General features: G+C 37.6%; 1 long non-coding RNA gene across 1 annotated transcript in view; it reads left to right on the top strand.

Moving 5' to 3' along the window:
• The window catches only part of LOC112640497 (uncharacterized), a 374,890-nt gene that overhangs the window by 199,893 nt on the left and 160,804 nt on the right, over positions 1 to 14,193 (top strand). Inside the window, exon 14 of the long non-coding RNA XR_007407911.1 lies at positions 11,420 to 11,470. This is a non-coding gene — a long non-coding RNA (uncharacterized LOC112640497). The remainder of the gene's footprint in view (positions 1 to 11,419; positions 11,471 to 14,193) is intronic.

Below are 14,193 nucleotides of genomic sequence, written 5' to 3'. Positions count from 1 at the left end.
TTAAAGATTATGCCTTCATCGGAATTTTACAGCATCAGTGGGAACAATAATAACAAGAAAGAATTCATTGGATCAGAACAGGTAGTAGTTTGTGAGTGCTAAATCTTGTAATTAACTGGCTAGTTGAAAACGAGGACCAACTGGGTATGAAAGACCTGGATGTCCATGCTATTGTATTTAACTACCACAGCAGGGGTTAGTTATAAATATTGACAGCTTTATTTAAAAAAATAGTGGAAAAATCCACCAGAAGAAAGGAAATCAGAGCATTTCATTAAAGCCTTTCAAAAATATAAATGTATATAATTAGGCCCATGAACCCAGAATTAGTTTCTCTTTTACCAGATCATTTGACTTTGTAGTACTTCTCACAACAAGAAATACTGGCAATAAGGGTATCCGTGCACAGTAAATATACTTCAAATTTTTCCATAGAGCTCAAGTTTTATGAAAAATAAGCACAAATAATGACAATAAAAAACCCAAGAGAGAACTGAGAAACATAGACGAGTAATTGGATTCTTTAAAACCTTATGTAAATGAGATTATTAAGTAACCATCAGGCATGCTCTTTTTTTTAATAGCTAAAACATTTTTTATTGAATTGGAATACAATATTATGTTTCAGGTATGCGACATACTGATTCAATATCGTTACATTATGAAATGATTACTTCAAATGGTCTAGTTACCATTTGTCACCATACAAAGTGATTACTATATTATTAGTTATCTTCTGTGTACTGTACAGTACGTCCCCAGTTCTTACTTATTCTCTAACTGGAAGTTTGTACCTCTTAGTCCCCTTACCTATTTTGCCCACCCCCCAACTCCCCTCTGTCAGCCACCAGTTTGTTTTCTGTATCTATGAGTATGTTTTTGGTTTTTAGATTCCAGATGCAAGCAAAATAATAAAGTGTTTGTGGTTCTTTGGCTTATTTCACTTACAATAATATACTGTGTGTTTGTCCATGTTGTCACAAATAGCAAGATTTTATTTTTTATGGCTGAGTAATATTCCTGTGTGTGTGTGTGATATCTTCATCCATCCATCTTTCAATAGACACTGAGATTGTTCATATCTTGGCTATTATAAATAATATTGCAGTGAACTCTTAAGCAACAAATATATATGGGGTACATATATCTTTTTTTGAATTGGTGTTTTTATTTTCTTCAGATACATACCCAGAAGTAAAATTGCTGGATTGTATGGTAGTTTTCTTTTAATTTTTTGAGGAAACTCCATACTGTTTTCCATGGTGGCTATACCAGTACATTACCACCACTGGTGTATGAGAGCTATCTTTTCTCCACATCCTTGTTGCTACTTGTTATTTCTTTTTTGAAAGTAACCATTCTGATAAGTGTGAAGTCATATCTCATTGTGGTTTTGATTTTCCTTTCCCTGATGATGTTGAATATCTTTTCATGTGCCATCAGCCATCTGTATGTTATTTTTGAAAAACTGTCTATTCAGGTCCTTCGCATATTTTTTATTGGGTTGTTTTTTTTTCTGTTATTAAGTTGTATGAGTTCTTTATATTTTTGGATGTTAGCCTCTTATCAAATATATTGTTGGCAAGTATCTTCTGTTGGTAGGTTGTCTTTCCAACTTTGTTCTTTCTCAAGATTATTTTGGCCATTCAGGGTCTTGCGTGATTCCGTGCAAATTTTAGAATTCTTTGTTCTAGTTCTGTGAAAAAAGCCTTTAGTATTTGGATAGGAATTGCATTGACTCTCTACACTGCTTTGGGTAGTATGGACATTTCAATAGTATTAGTTCTTCCAATCTGTGAGCACGGTATGTCTTTCATTTATTAGTATTGTCTTCAGTTTCTTTCATCAATATAATATAGTTTTCAATATACAGGTTTTTCACCTTGCTTAAATTGATTCCTAGATATTTTATCCCTTTTGATGCAATTGTAAATAGTGTTGTTTAATTTCTCTTTCTAGTAGTTTGTTATTAGTATATAGAAATGCAACTGATGTGTATATAAATTTGTATCCTGTAATGTTACTAAATTTATGTATTAGTTCTAATAGTTTTTTGGTGTGAATCTTGAGGATTTTCTCCACATAGCATCATGTCATCTACAAATAGTGTCAGTTGTACTTCTTCTTTTCTAATTTGAATGCTCTTTATTTGTTTTTCTTGCATAATTTCTCTGGCTGGGATTTTAAATATTCTGTTGAGTAAAAAAGACAAAAGTGGGCACATTGGATTTGTTCCTCATCTTAGAAAAAAAGCTTTCATCTTTTCACTAACAAATATAATGTTAGCTGTTGACTCTTCATATATGGCCTCTGTTATGTTTAGGTACCTTTCCTCTATATCTACTTTATTGAGATTTTTAAAATCATAAATGAATGTTGAATTTTGTCAAATGCTTGTTCATCTATTGAGATGATTATAAGATTTTTATCCTTCATTTTGTTAATGTGATCCATCATGTTAATAGATTTGTAAGTGTTAAACTATCCTTTATCCTTGCATTCCCAAAATGAAAACCAGTTGGCCAAGTTATATGATCCTTTTAATGTAATGTTGAATTTGGTTTGCTAATCTTTTGTTGAAGATTTTTTGCATTATACTCATCAAGGATATTGACCTTTAATTTTCCTTTTATTTATTTATTTGTTTGGTTTTAGCATTTTTGTCTGATTTTGGTATCGGCACAATACTGGCCTCAGAAAATGAGTTTGAAAGTGTTCCTTACTCTAAGGTTTTGGGGGAAGAGTTTGAGGAGAATAGTCATTAACTCTTCTTTAACTGTTTACTGAATTCACCTGTGAAACCATCTGAACTTGGACTTTTGTTTGTTGGCAGTCTGTTGTTTATTTTTTAAAGATTTATTTGAGAGAGAGAGGGAGAGAGAGAGAATAAGAGTAGGAGGGGCAGAGGAAGAGGGAGAGAGAATCCCAAACAGACTCCCAAGCACAATCTCATGCTTAGTATGGAGCTGGATGTGAGGCTCAGTCCCATGCTCTGAGATCACTGACCTGAGCTGAAACCAAGACTTGAATGCTTAACCAACTATGCCACCCACAGGACCCTTGTTGGTAGTTTTTTTATTATTGATTATTTCATGAATAGTAATTGGTCTATTCAGATTTCTATTTCTTCATTATTCAGTCTGGAAGACTGTATGTTTTTCAGAATTTATTCATTTCTTTTAAGTTGTCTAATTTGTTGGCATAATAATTGTTTATAATATTTTTAATTTTGGGGGGGGATGTCAATGGTAATTTTTCCTCTTTCTGATTTTATTTATTTGGGTTTTCTTTTTCTTGATGAATCTGGATAAGGGTTTGTCAATGTTGTTTATTTTTCAAAGAATCTGCTCATAGTTTTGATGATCATTTCTGTCTTTTTAGATTCTATTTATTTCTGCTCTGATCTTTATTATTTCCTTCCTTTTACTAACATTAGGCTTTGTTTTTGTATATCCTTTAAAAATAAAGTTAAATTGCTTATTTTATATTTTTGTTTCTTAAGGTTAGCCTGTGTTGCTATGAATTTTCCTCTTGGAACTGCTTTTACTGCATCTCAAAGATTTTTGGAACTTTGTGTTTCTATTTTCATTTTTCTCATGTATTTTTAAATTTTCTCTTTGACGTCCTCATTGGTTCATTAATAGCATGCTTTTTAGGTTCTTTGTGATTTTTTTCCCATTTTGCATTGTGTCAGTCTCATGATTAAAAAAGATGCTTGATATGATTTCAGTCTTTGTGAACTTATTGAGATTTGTTTTGTGGCATAACATGTGATCTATGCTGGAGAATGTCTAATGTGCATGGGAAAAGAATGTCTATTCTGTTTTTGGAATGAATATTTTGTATGTATCTATTAAGTCAATGTGATCTAATGTGTCATTTAGGACTGATGCTTCCTTATTGATTTTCTGTCTGAATGATCTATCCATTGATGTAAGTGGGGTATTAAAGTACTCTACTATATTTTATTACTATTTTTTTATTTATCTCTCTCTTTTTAAAGATTTTATTTATTCATGAGAGACACAGAGAGAGAGAGAGGCAGAGACATGGGCAGAGGGAGAAGCAGGCTCCCTGCAGGGAGCCTGATGTGGGACTTGATCCCAGGACCCCAGGATCATGACCTGAGCAGAGGAAGATGTTCAACCACTGAGTCACCAGGCACCCCTATTTCTGCTTTTATTTCTTTTAATATTTGCTTAATATATATGGGTGTCCCTCCCTATCTTAGGTGTATAAATGTTTACAAACATTGTATCCTCTTGTTGGATTGAACTTTTTATCATTATATAAGCCCCTTTTTGGTTTTTTTGTTACAGTCTAATCTAAAGTCGATTTTGCATGGTATGATCATTGCTATCCTAGCTTTCTTTTAATTTCCATTTTTATGGGATATCTTTTTTTAATCTTTTCACTTTCAGTTTGTGACTGTGACAGGTTTGAAGTGAGTTTCTTGTAGGCAGCATAGAGGAGGATCTTGGTTTTACTTTAATTTTTTAATTTTTTTTTTTAATCAGCCACCCTATGTATTTTGATTGGAGAATTTAGTAGTTGTTTAAAGTACTTATTGATAGGTAAGTATTTATTGCCATTTTATTAATTGTTCTCTGGCTATCCTGTAGTTTTTCTTTATTATTTTTTTCTTATGCTCGCTTTGGCAGCACATATACTAAAAAATTTTTTTCTTTTTCTCTTCCCTTGTGGTTTGGTTGTTGTTTTTAGTGCTATGTTTAGATTATTTTCTCTTTATCTTCCGTGTATTTACTATAAGTTTTTAGGAAGTTAATTTTGAACACATGCCAAAGCTTTTAGTTTTACTTCCCTCGCCCCCAGCCATGTTTTATATTTTGGATGAAAATTTTTTCATCTTTTTATTTTAAATATGTCTTAACTAATGATTGTATTTTTAATTAATTTTACTATTTTTGTCCTTTACTCTTCATACTTCTTTATAAGTGACTGATCTTACTACCTTTATTATTATTCATTTGCCTTTCCTGGTGAGATTTTTATTTTCATACATTTCTTATTATTAGTATCCGCTCATTTTAGCATGGAGAAATCTCCTTAACATTTCTTGTATGGGTGATTTAGTGGTATGGAACTCTGTAGCTTTTGCTTCTCCGGAAAATTCTTAATCTCTGTCAATTCTGAATAATAGCCTTGCTGGGTAGAGAATTCCTGGTTGGAATTTTTTTTCTTTCAGACTTTGAATAGGTCATGCCACTCCCTTCTGTCCTGCAAAGTTCCTGCTGACAAATGTGGTAGCCTTATGGGATTTCTCTTATACAGAATAATTTGCTTTTCTCTTGTGACTTTTAAGATTCATTCTATCCTTGACTTTTGCTATTTTAATTATAATGTATCTCAGTGTGTTTGTCTTTGGGTTCACCTTATTTGGAACTCTCTGGGCTTCCTGGTCCTGGATATCTGTTTCCATTCCCAGATTTGGAAAGTCTTCAGCCATTATTCATGTAATTTTTCTCACCCGTTAGCTCTCTTTTCTCTTTCTGGGACCCCTATAATGCAAATGTTATTTTGCTTAATGTTGTCCCAGAGGTCCCTTAAGATATTCTCACTCTTTTGATTCTTTGTTTAATTTTGCTGCTCTGTCTGGATGTTTCCCATTGCCTTATCTTCCAGCTCACAGATTCTATTTAATCCATTCTGCCATTGAACCCCTTTTAGTTTACTTTTCAGTTTTGTTATAACTTCTATTTGGTACTTTCTTATATTTTCTCTCTTTATTGAAGTTCTTACTGTATTCGCACATTCTTCTCCCAAGATTTGTGAGCTTCTTTATGACCATTACTTTGAAGTCTTTATCCAGTAGGTTGCTTATCTCTATTTCTTTGGTGGGGATTTGCCTTGTTCTTTGGTTTTGAACATATTCCTGTTTCTTCATTTTTGCTTGTCTTTATGTGTTTATCTATGTTTATTAAATTAAATGGCCATCTTTCTCTCGAAGCAGTGGTCTTGTGTAGGAGTTGTAGCCTGAGGCCCAGAAGTGCAATTTCCCTTGGCCATCACTCTATGTTCACCCTTTATGTGACTGCATATGCCTGCCAGATATGATAGGGCCATGTCTGCTGTGTGGGGAAGTTTGGGCAAAACACTCACCAGGCCTGGTTATGGTTTGGTCATTGTGGGGAGAACAGAGTTCAAGCTACTTTCCCATCCTGGTTGCAGCTCAGTGTCTGTGCAGGTTGGGTGGGGCTCATTTTCTGTATAGGTTGGCTGGTGATCAGGGTGTGGACCTAGTCTGGTTGGGAGTTTACTGCTGTGTGGGGAGGGCAAGGCTGGGGGTGCTCAGTTGTCCTGATTATAGGCTACTCACCCAGTTTTGGCTTTGCTGCTGCCTGGGGTGGTTGGGGCTCAGAATGCTTGCCTATCCCAGTTTCTGTTTAGTCTCTGTGTGGGCTGGGTGGGGCTCTGAACTTGCCTGGACCTATTGTGGGATGAGTGGGGTATATAAGCCTTGAGGCACTTGCCCACCCTGGTTATGGTTTGGGGTCGGGAGATCATACCTTCTGGTTCTAGCAGGCTAGAGAGAGAGGACACCAAACCTAGTGCCCATGGGCTCGGTCACCAGCAAATTAGGATGAGATTGTAAAAATGGACTCTGATATTGTTTTGTCACCGGATAAAGTCCCTGTAGGTCCTTAGCTCTCCAGCAGTTGATATAAAAATAGTAAGTGGGTCTTCCTTGCTTATGGTCTAGATGTTTTTCAATCTTGCTTTTCCCCTGGATCTCAGGGTGCATGGATTTTCTCTCAAGCCCTTTGAGAGTAGAATGTTTGTTCTCTATGGTTCTATGATTCTCCTGGTCTTAATCCCTATTGATTTGCAAAAAACAAACATTTAGGGAGGGGCGATTCTCTTTCCAATGCTGGATCCCAGGGTTGGAGCATCTGATGTGGGGCATAATCCCTTCACTTTTCAAGGAACGGTCCCATATTTGGGGGATCATTTCTGATTGTGGGGTCATCACATCTGGAGTGGGGGCCTGGGAAGGGAGTTTCTTGCATCTTTTTTGTTATGTAGGTGCTGCTTATCTAGTTCTCAGGTCCTTTTAAGAGGAAAATTATTCTTTATCTAGCTATACATTTATTTTGTCTTTCTACCCCTTTGTCTTGAACCCCTGCCTCCAGACATTCTGATATTCTCTGATTCCCCAGTGTTTACTACAAGTTAGCTGAGGCAGGGGCAAGAACAGAGGCCCACCCTCCCTGCCTCCACAACAGACCTGGCTGCTTCTTCCATGTTGGCCCAAGACATTCTGTACATAGAGCTCTGTCGGCATTTACTACTCATATTTATATGTTCCTCTCTCTCAATATGCAGCAATATATGGAGGTCAGAGACTGGCCCTTAAATAACCTCAGTTGCTTATTGCTACTAAGGAACTCTTACATCTCTTGATATCTCCTGTCATTTTAATTTTAGGGAGAGCATGGTGGGGAGCAAGAATTGGTAGGCCCATGCATGGGAAGTGGGGGAGCAGAGGAGATGAGGATCATCTACTTCCATTCGGTTTAGGGGACTGTTGCAATCTCTATAAGAGGAGTACTGAAGAATTGGCTGCTCAAAAGTGTTTTGAAGATCCTGGCTGGCAGAAATTCCTTGGAGCCCAGGTAGAAAGTGAGATGCAGAGTTAGGGCAAGAGAAGTCTACAAGAAAGCAGGAGGGAGCTCCCTTATCAGGCATATTGGAGTTCTTAGAGTTGGCAGTGCCACAAGTGGGGGATTACCTCCCAGGATATCATGCAGTAGCTTTTTTTTTTTTTTTTTAAGATTTTATTTATTTATTAATTCATTCATCCATGAAAGACAGAGAGAGAGAGAGGGAGGGAGGGAGGGGGAGAGAGAGAGAGAGAGAGAGAGAGAGGAAGAGACACAGACAGAGGGAGAAGCAGGCTCCATGCCGGGAGCCTGATGTGGGACTCGATCCTGGGTCTCCAGGATGATGCCCTGGGCCAAAGGCAGGCACCAAACCACTGAGCCACCCCAGGATCCCCTCATGCAGTAACTTTATGCGATGGAACTTTCCCTTGAAATTCCTGAAAAATTTTTGGCCACTTCAGGTTCTTCTTCACAAGAAGAGGCAAAGCAGGGCTGGCTTCCCACAAAGAACTTCAGGTGGACCAGCCAGCCCTGTCCCTGTCTTTGCTGTGAGAAGTGAAATTTTGTGGGTACTTTGTTGGGAGCTGGATTGTTCTGATTATAAGAAGAACAAGGGAAATCTGTAGTGGAGGTGGAGGATGTTATGGCCAGTATCAGCCAGACTTGTTTCCATTTTGGAGTAAGTGATAAAGAAATAGAAGACCCAGATAGTAATCTCTCCAGAGAACAACACTGAACTCCATGGAGGCACATGGGAAGAGAGTTCTCTCCTTTTATTCCCTTCCCTCCTCTCTGTTCTCCTCCTTAGTTTCCCCTTCTTTTCTCCTCTTTCCTTTTTCTCTCCTCCCCTTTCCTGTCCTTCTCTTCTTCATCTCTGGGTCTTGATTTCTATGAAGCCTACGTGGCTTCAAAAACAGTGGATTATAGAGAGCAGTGGTTTATAATCCCTGTCACCTTTAATCTAGAGTGTTGCCATCCATCACTATTCAGCCAGAAAAATACAAGCCACTATAAGAGAGACAAAGGGAGAGTTTTTTAAAATTGAGGTATAACTGACATAAAACATTGTGTAAGTGTAAGGTATACAGAGATTGATTTGATACATTTGTGTATTGCAGTATGATTTTTGTTGGATCCTAGGGGTTGGGGTCATGCAGTGGAATTTAAAACTACAACTGAACTTTTCTTGCCATAAAGCCGTGTGGGAGATGCAGCCTGAGGCAGAAAGAGGTAGAAACGCCCAGGCTTTTTCCTTTTCTCCTGCTCTCCAATCTTCCCCCAGGTTGCCTCTCCTTAGCTAAAGCCCGAGTCTGCTGAGAGCTCAGGGAATGCAACCTGCAGGGGGCAGCACCTCCTTGTTACAGAGCTGAGTAGAGGAAAGGAGAGGAATAGATGTGAGACAAATAGACCAAGGCTTAGCATACTCTTGTTAGAGTCGTAGCCTTGTGGGTGATATGAGGGAGGGAAGGGGTATGCGTGTGTGCGTGTGTGTTATAGGGTAGAGATGGGGGGCGGTGATAGTCTGAAATTGAGAGAAATTCTTAACTTTCCTGCCAGAAGAGTTGGAGTTTATGCTGGCTTGATACTCAGTTTTCGGACCAAAGGATCATATTCAACATGAATTCATTTCACAGACTTTAATAAAACATTAGATTTTGCCACCAGTTCAAATAAGCTAATCTAAGACTGTATTCCAAATGAATAGTAACAGATAAAATTTTGTTCTAATACATACAAATAACCAAACAATTAGGTACTGTTCAGCTTTACACTGAAATATTACTATTCATTTCTTACTATAGTTATGGAACAGTTAGACTTAGAGGAGGCATATATGTTTATTTTCATTTATTCATGATGTTGTCATCACAAATGGGCAAACTTATTTATATAAAATACAAATTGACCTCAAGGCTTAACTTAAAAAATCAGCTATTTAAGGGCTGAAATTTTTTAATTAACCTTTTTTCCCTTTTTCATTTTTATGTGTCTCTTGCTTTTTCTGTTTTCAGCCAAGAGAGACAGTACTGAAATGTCATTAAAAAAATGTCGATTTTGCAATATTTCTCTGCCCTTGGGAACAGGAAATACCTAGAATTCTGTTAGTAAGATGGTTCTTATGAAATTTCTCTTGTAATTTTTATAATGAAGGGGATTAAATATGTTTGGATGAGTATCCAACATTGGGAACTTTTGTCACTCTCATGCTCCAGATCCATTGACATTTTCCCAAAATGTTCCCTCTTCCATATGTTAGGGAATTACATTTAAGATCAAGTAATGAGTGTAATTGAGTCTGTGCTGGTTTTGGATTACTTACGCCTTATGAATGTGAAATAGATTAAACAGGGGACACTTGAGAAGTAATGAATTCCAACAATAATATCAACTAGTATAACAAAGAAGCTGAGCAAGTGACTTTTGACAGTATTAAAGTGATATTGACGTTTTCTTCTCTCTAGAGGAGAGAAGTTGGGGCTAGGTAGTAAATGACAGCTTTCTTAAGGCCTCCCAGGCTACCTAGACAGCTGCTTGGGTTGCATGGTGAACTCCTAGTTACCTGAGCTACGGAACTGATTTAGCAATAAGTTAATAAAAAAATGTCACTAAAGGCCAAAATTTAAAAAAAAATTTTATACTGTTCTCCTATCTTCCTTGAATCAGGAGAAAAAATCACCTCATTTTTTGGTTACTCTACCTCTATGTCCATAGCTATAGATAATTTGATTGGCTTAGCCAACATTAGAGAAGAAAGCAGACTGTTTGTCACTAAGCGCCCACCATGTTCCAATGGCTGTGTGAGTTGCTTGGCAGAGCTTAGGAGGAGAAACAGGCCTAATCAATTGACGAATGGATGATTTTCATAGCCTCCGGCTGCACAGTTATCAGTATCGGATGCAAATGATTAGAGGCAGCAGTTGTATCTTAGTGAAGTTAGTATGGACTTGGGAATCGGTTGTCTGTTTATTCTCAAATCCATTTCCTGTCCTTCCTCTGCTCCCCTCTCTGTATTGCAGAAAAGCTATCCTTGTTATACCTAAAACTTTGCCATTGAGCCCCTCCCTAGGAGTGGTACTGGGAGGCACTAGCAAGAAATAGGAGGGCTAGAGCAAGTGATAATCCAAGATACTTACCTCCACCTCTCTTTAGTGAGATCTCTTTAAAGAGATCTCTCTGGGGGATCCCTGGGTGGCCCAGCAGTTTGGCGCCTGCCTTTGGCCCGGGGCATGGTCCTGGGGTCCCAGGATCGAGTCCTGCATCAGGCTCCCAGCATGGGGCCTGCCTCTCTCTCTCTCTCTGTCTATAGATAGATAGATAGATAGATAGATAATATAGATATATAGATATATATAGATATATCTATATATCTCAAGAATCTCTTTAGTAGCGACTCTGTCCTGAAGCTCCAGCCTCTGCCAGACAGCTTGTTCTTCCATGGTTCTAATTCCCATTGTCTGAGCCTGCTGGGGTCCAGCTTCTGCATGTCTTCAGCTCCTGAGTTCTGGCAACATCACTTTCTCCTCCCTTTGCCCACCCGACTCTGGGGATAATTGCAGTCTCTTGTAATCCCATCCAGTGTTTTCTCTTTGGGCTCTTCTAATGACTTTGTGGCAAATATCCCTTAGAAAACTCCTTCTATTAAATTATCAGGTACAGGAATTGGTCCTCTGACTGCACCATGAATGAATCTGAATCTGAGACATGTAGGTTAAAGTTTACTTTTGACCCACCTTTTGAGCAATCTTCTTGGGCAAGTCATTTAATTCTCTGAGAATGTTTTCTTATTCATACTGCAGGGTTAATATGGACTTCCAAAATGAGATTTCTGTCATGGCACCTAACACAATGTAAGTATCCAATAATCTTAGCCCTTAAGTCTATGATTTAAAAACCAGGGCACTGCTCTCTCAACTAATATAGAAAATCCTACGGAAACAAAAGCATCATGATTGTATGAGTAAAACATTCATTTAAGAGGGTGTGTGGGTTGTTGGAAAGGTCACAGAATACAAATTGGAGTTGTTTGGACATACTGTCTATGGAGAAGAACAGATTATCTGGGAGCAAAAGATGAGACTAGGGTGTATTCCAGGGAAGGGGTCAACTGGGAGACGAAAGTTGGCTAAAAGACCTTAAGGCGTGACTGGAACAAGAACAATGGGCAGCAAGTAGTTACAAAAGCTGAGGGCACATGAGGATAGCTTCCGGCTCTGAGAACCATCCAGAGATCCATGCAAACCGAAAGTATTAAAGAAGAATACTCCCTTGTGTGACAGAAGGCAGTGTTGCTTATGTCCTGTTGCTATACAGTTTTTGCTAATCTACATTGAATGTGACATCAGCGCTCTCCTGTGATATATTTGGTGATTGGCCATGGGCAGTTGCTTCGAGCAGAAAAAGCTCGTAAGCTTACTCCAGTTTATTGAACCATATAAAAAAAAATCTTAGTCATCCAAAGCGTAATTGATCTCGGTATGTTCATAACCTCCTTTCTTTTCCTGGAAATATCATATAGGGAAGTATAGTTTATTAATGTGGTAGACATGAGATTTATGATATAATGGATCCGCTTGTGTAAGGTTGTAATGGAAAAACATTTTGGTTAATTTTAGTAAATGTCCTTAGAGTGTGATGTGGGCTTGGAAGATAGTAGGTGCTCAATTAGTGCTTGTTGAATTAAATGTGTATTAAATAAAACATTGGCAGCATGAAATGACACATTTCCAAAAATTTAACAAGGCAATCACAAAGGAACAACACATTGCATTTTGAAATAATGTGAAACTATAAAATGTGATACAAATGTAAGATGTTGTTATTCTAAAAGAATCCTGTGTAACATAAGCAAGAGTTGTTGGTGTTAAATCATGAATCATATTTTTAGTCTTGTAAAGTAGGGAGTGTCAGGTATTTGTATCTCTGATTTATATCTCAGTAAATCATGGTAGGATGTAGTGGGCCTGGAAAAGAAATCTAGAACAGACTTGAGTCTGCTTTTGATGGTACTACACTTGGGTGGAGTGCAAATAACCTAGTTAGTTTAAAGGTATCGTGACAGACTTTATTATCTACACAGTAAGATGTGTAGGTTGAGTCCTGCTCTTTAGAGGGCTCGTCCATTTCCTGGTTACTGAGAGCAAGAGAATCACCCTGGCTCTGCCTCAAGCTGGCTCACAGTATCTTCTGGCTAAATTTATTCTCAGGCTAAATCTGGTACCAAGGAGACTGCACATGCAGTTGCTTTCTGTCCAGTGTTTGACGAGAGAAACAGTTCTTTGTGTACAGAGACAGATAGTGCTTCTCTCAGCTATCATGGGAGACACTTGTTCTCTTTGCTGTTGGGGGATACTGGAGGAAACTTCCTTCCATATAGTAATCACCATGAGGATATACTCTCACAGTCTTCAAAAACATTAGAAATATGTAGAAATACAGATTTGGGGGTGAGGCCTTGGAAACTTGAAGTCAGAAAAAAAAATTGCAGAGATTCAGTCTTTCTTACACTGCGGTTGAAGTTCATAGCATTTTGTTAACCATTACTTGACATAGTCTTCCTTTAAATGAACTTCAAGGGGACTCTTTGTTGGGGTCACTTTTTCTTTTTCATGGGACCCCTTTGCTAAATCTCCTTACCAATATTCTCATTTTCAATATCTCATATTAACTTCCCTTTAAAATAGAGATTAAGACGCTGCCAAGATACAGCTGTTATTTTATGTTAGGGAAAACAACAACACAGCCCTAAATAAAAACAGAATGGCATTCCTTTAAAATATATCAATATGCTGGGATTTTTACTTTCAATAAGACTGCCCTAAAAAATAAATACAGTTTCAAATAGCTACTCTAAATATCCTAAAATGCTCTAAGACATTTTGGCACCATTGATAGAAAATTAATTTGTGGTTTATTCAAATCACTCTGCATGAGGAGAAAATAGCTCCATAAATGAATGGAAACCAATTTCTTAACATTTCTCATTTGCCTAATTGCTTTCCCAAGGAATAAACAATCAAATAAAAAGTTCATGAAAGGTACAGGATATGCTTATGGTGGCCACAGGGTTTCCTTCCATGCTTTCATAGTTTTTACAGGTTCTTTTTCTTTTAACCAGTCACCTATACTATCACCTCCATCATTATCAACATTCCAAAAACACAAGAATCAACCATTTCCAACTGTTTTTGTTTCTCCCCTTTATTCTTATGTCCTTCTCCTTCTTCTTTTCTTCCTCTTTCCTCAAATCTCCTTCTCTGCCTTCTCTTTTTCAACAAGAGTCTTTATTAAGCATTTTCTGGGCATAGGATACTTTGGATTTAAAGGTAGGCTATAAACTGTGCATTGAAAGAATGAAGTGAGGTTTAGAAATTTAGAGTTCACTGAAGAGTCTTTGGGGAAGAGGGATTGTGGAGGAATGTTCAAGAAACAGTCCATCAGTCCAGCTGGAGGAAAAAGAAATAGTGCAAATAATGTGGGAAGGATAGGTGGGGGCCAAATTGTGAAAGCCCTTGAATGGCAGGTTCCAATTTCATTCTGTAAGCAAAGGAGAACTCTTGATGGTTAAATACAA

Source organism: Canis lupus, chromosome 33 (genome assembly GCF_003254725.2).
Source record: "Canis lupus dingo isolate Sandy chromosome 33, ASM325472v2, whole genome shotgun sequence".
NCBI classification, from domain to species: Eukaryota; Metazoa; Chordata; class Mammalia; order Carnivora; family Canidae; genus Canis; species Canis lupus.
This window is presented reverse-complemented; position numbering and strand designations above follow the sequence as displayed.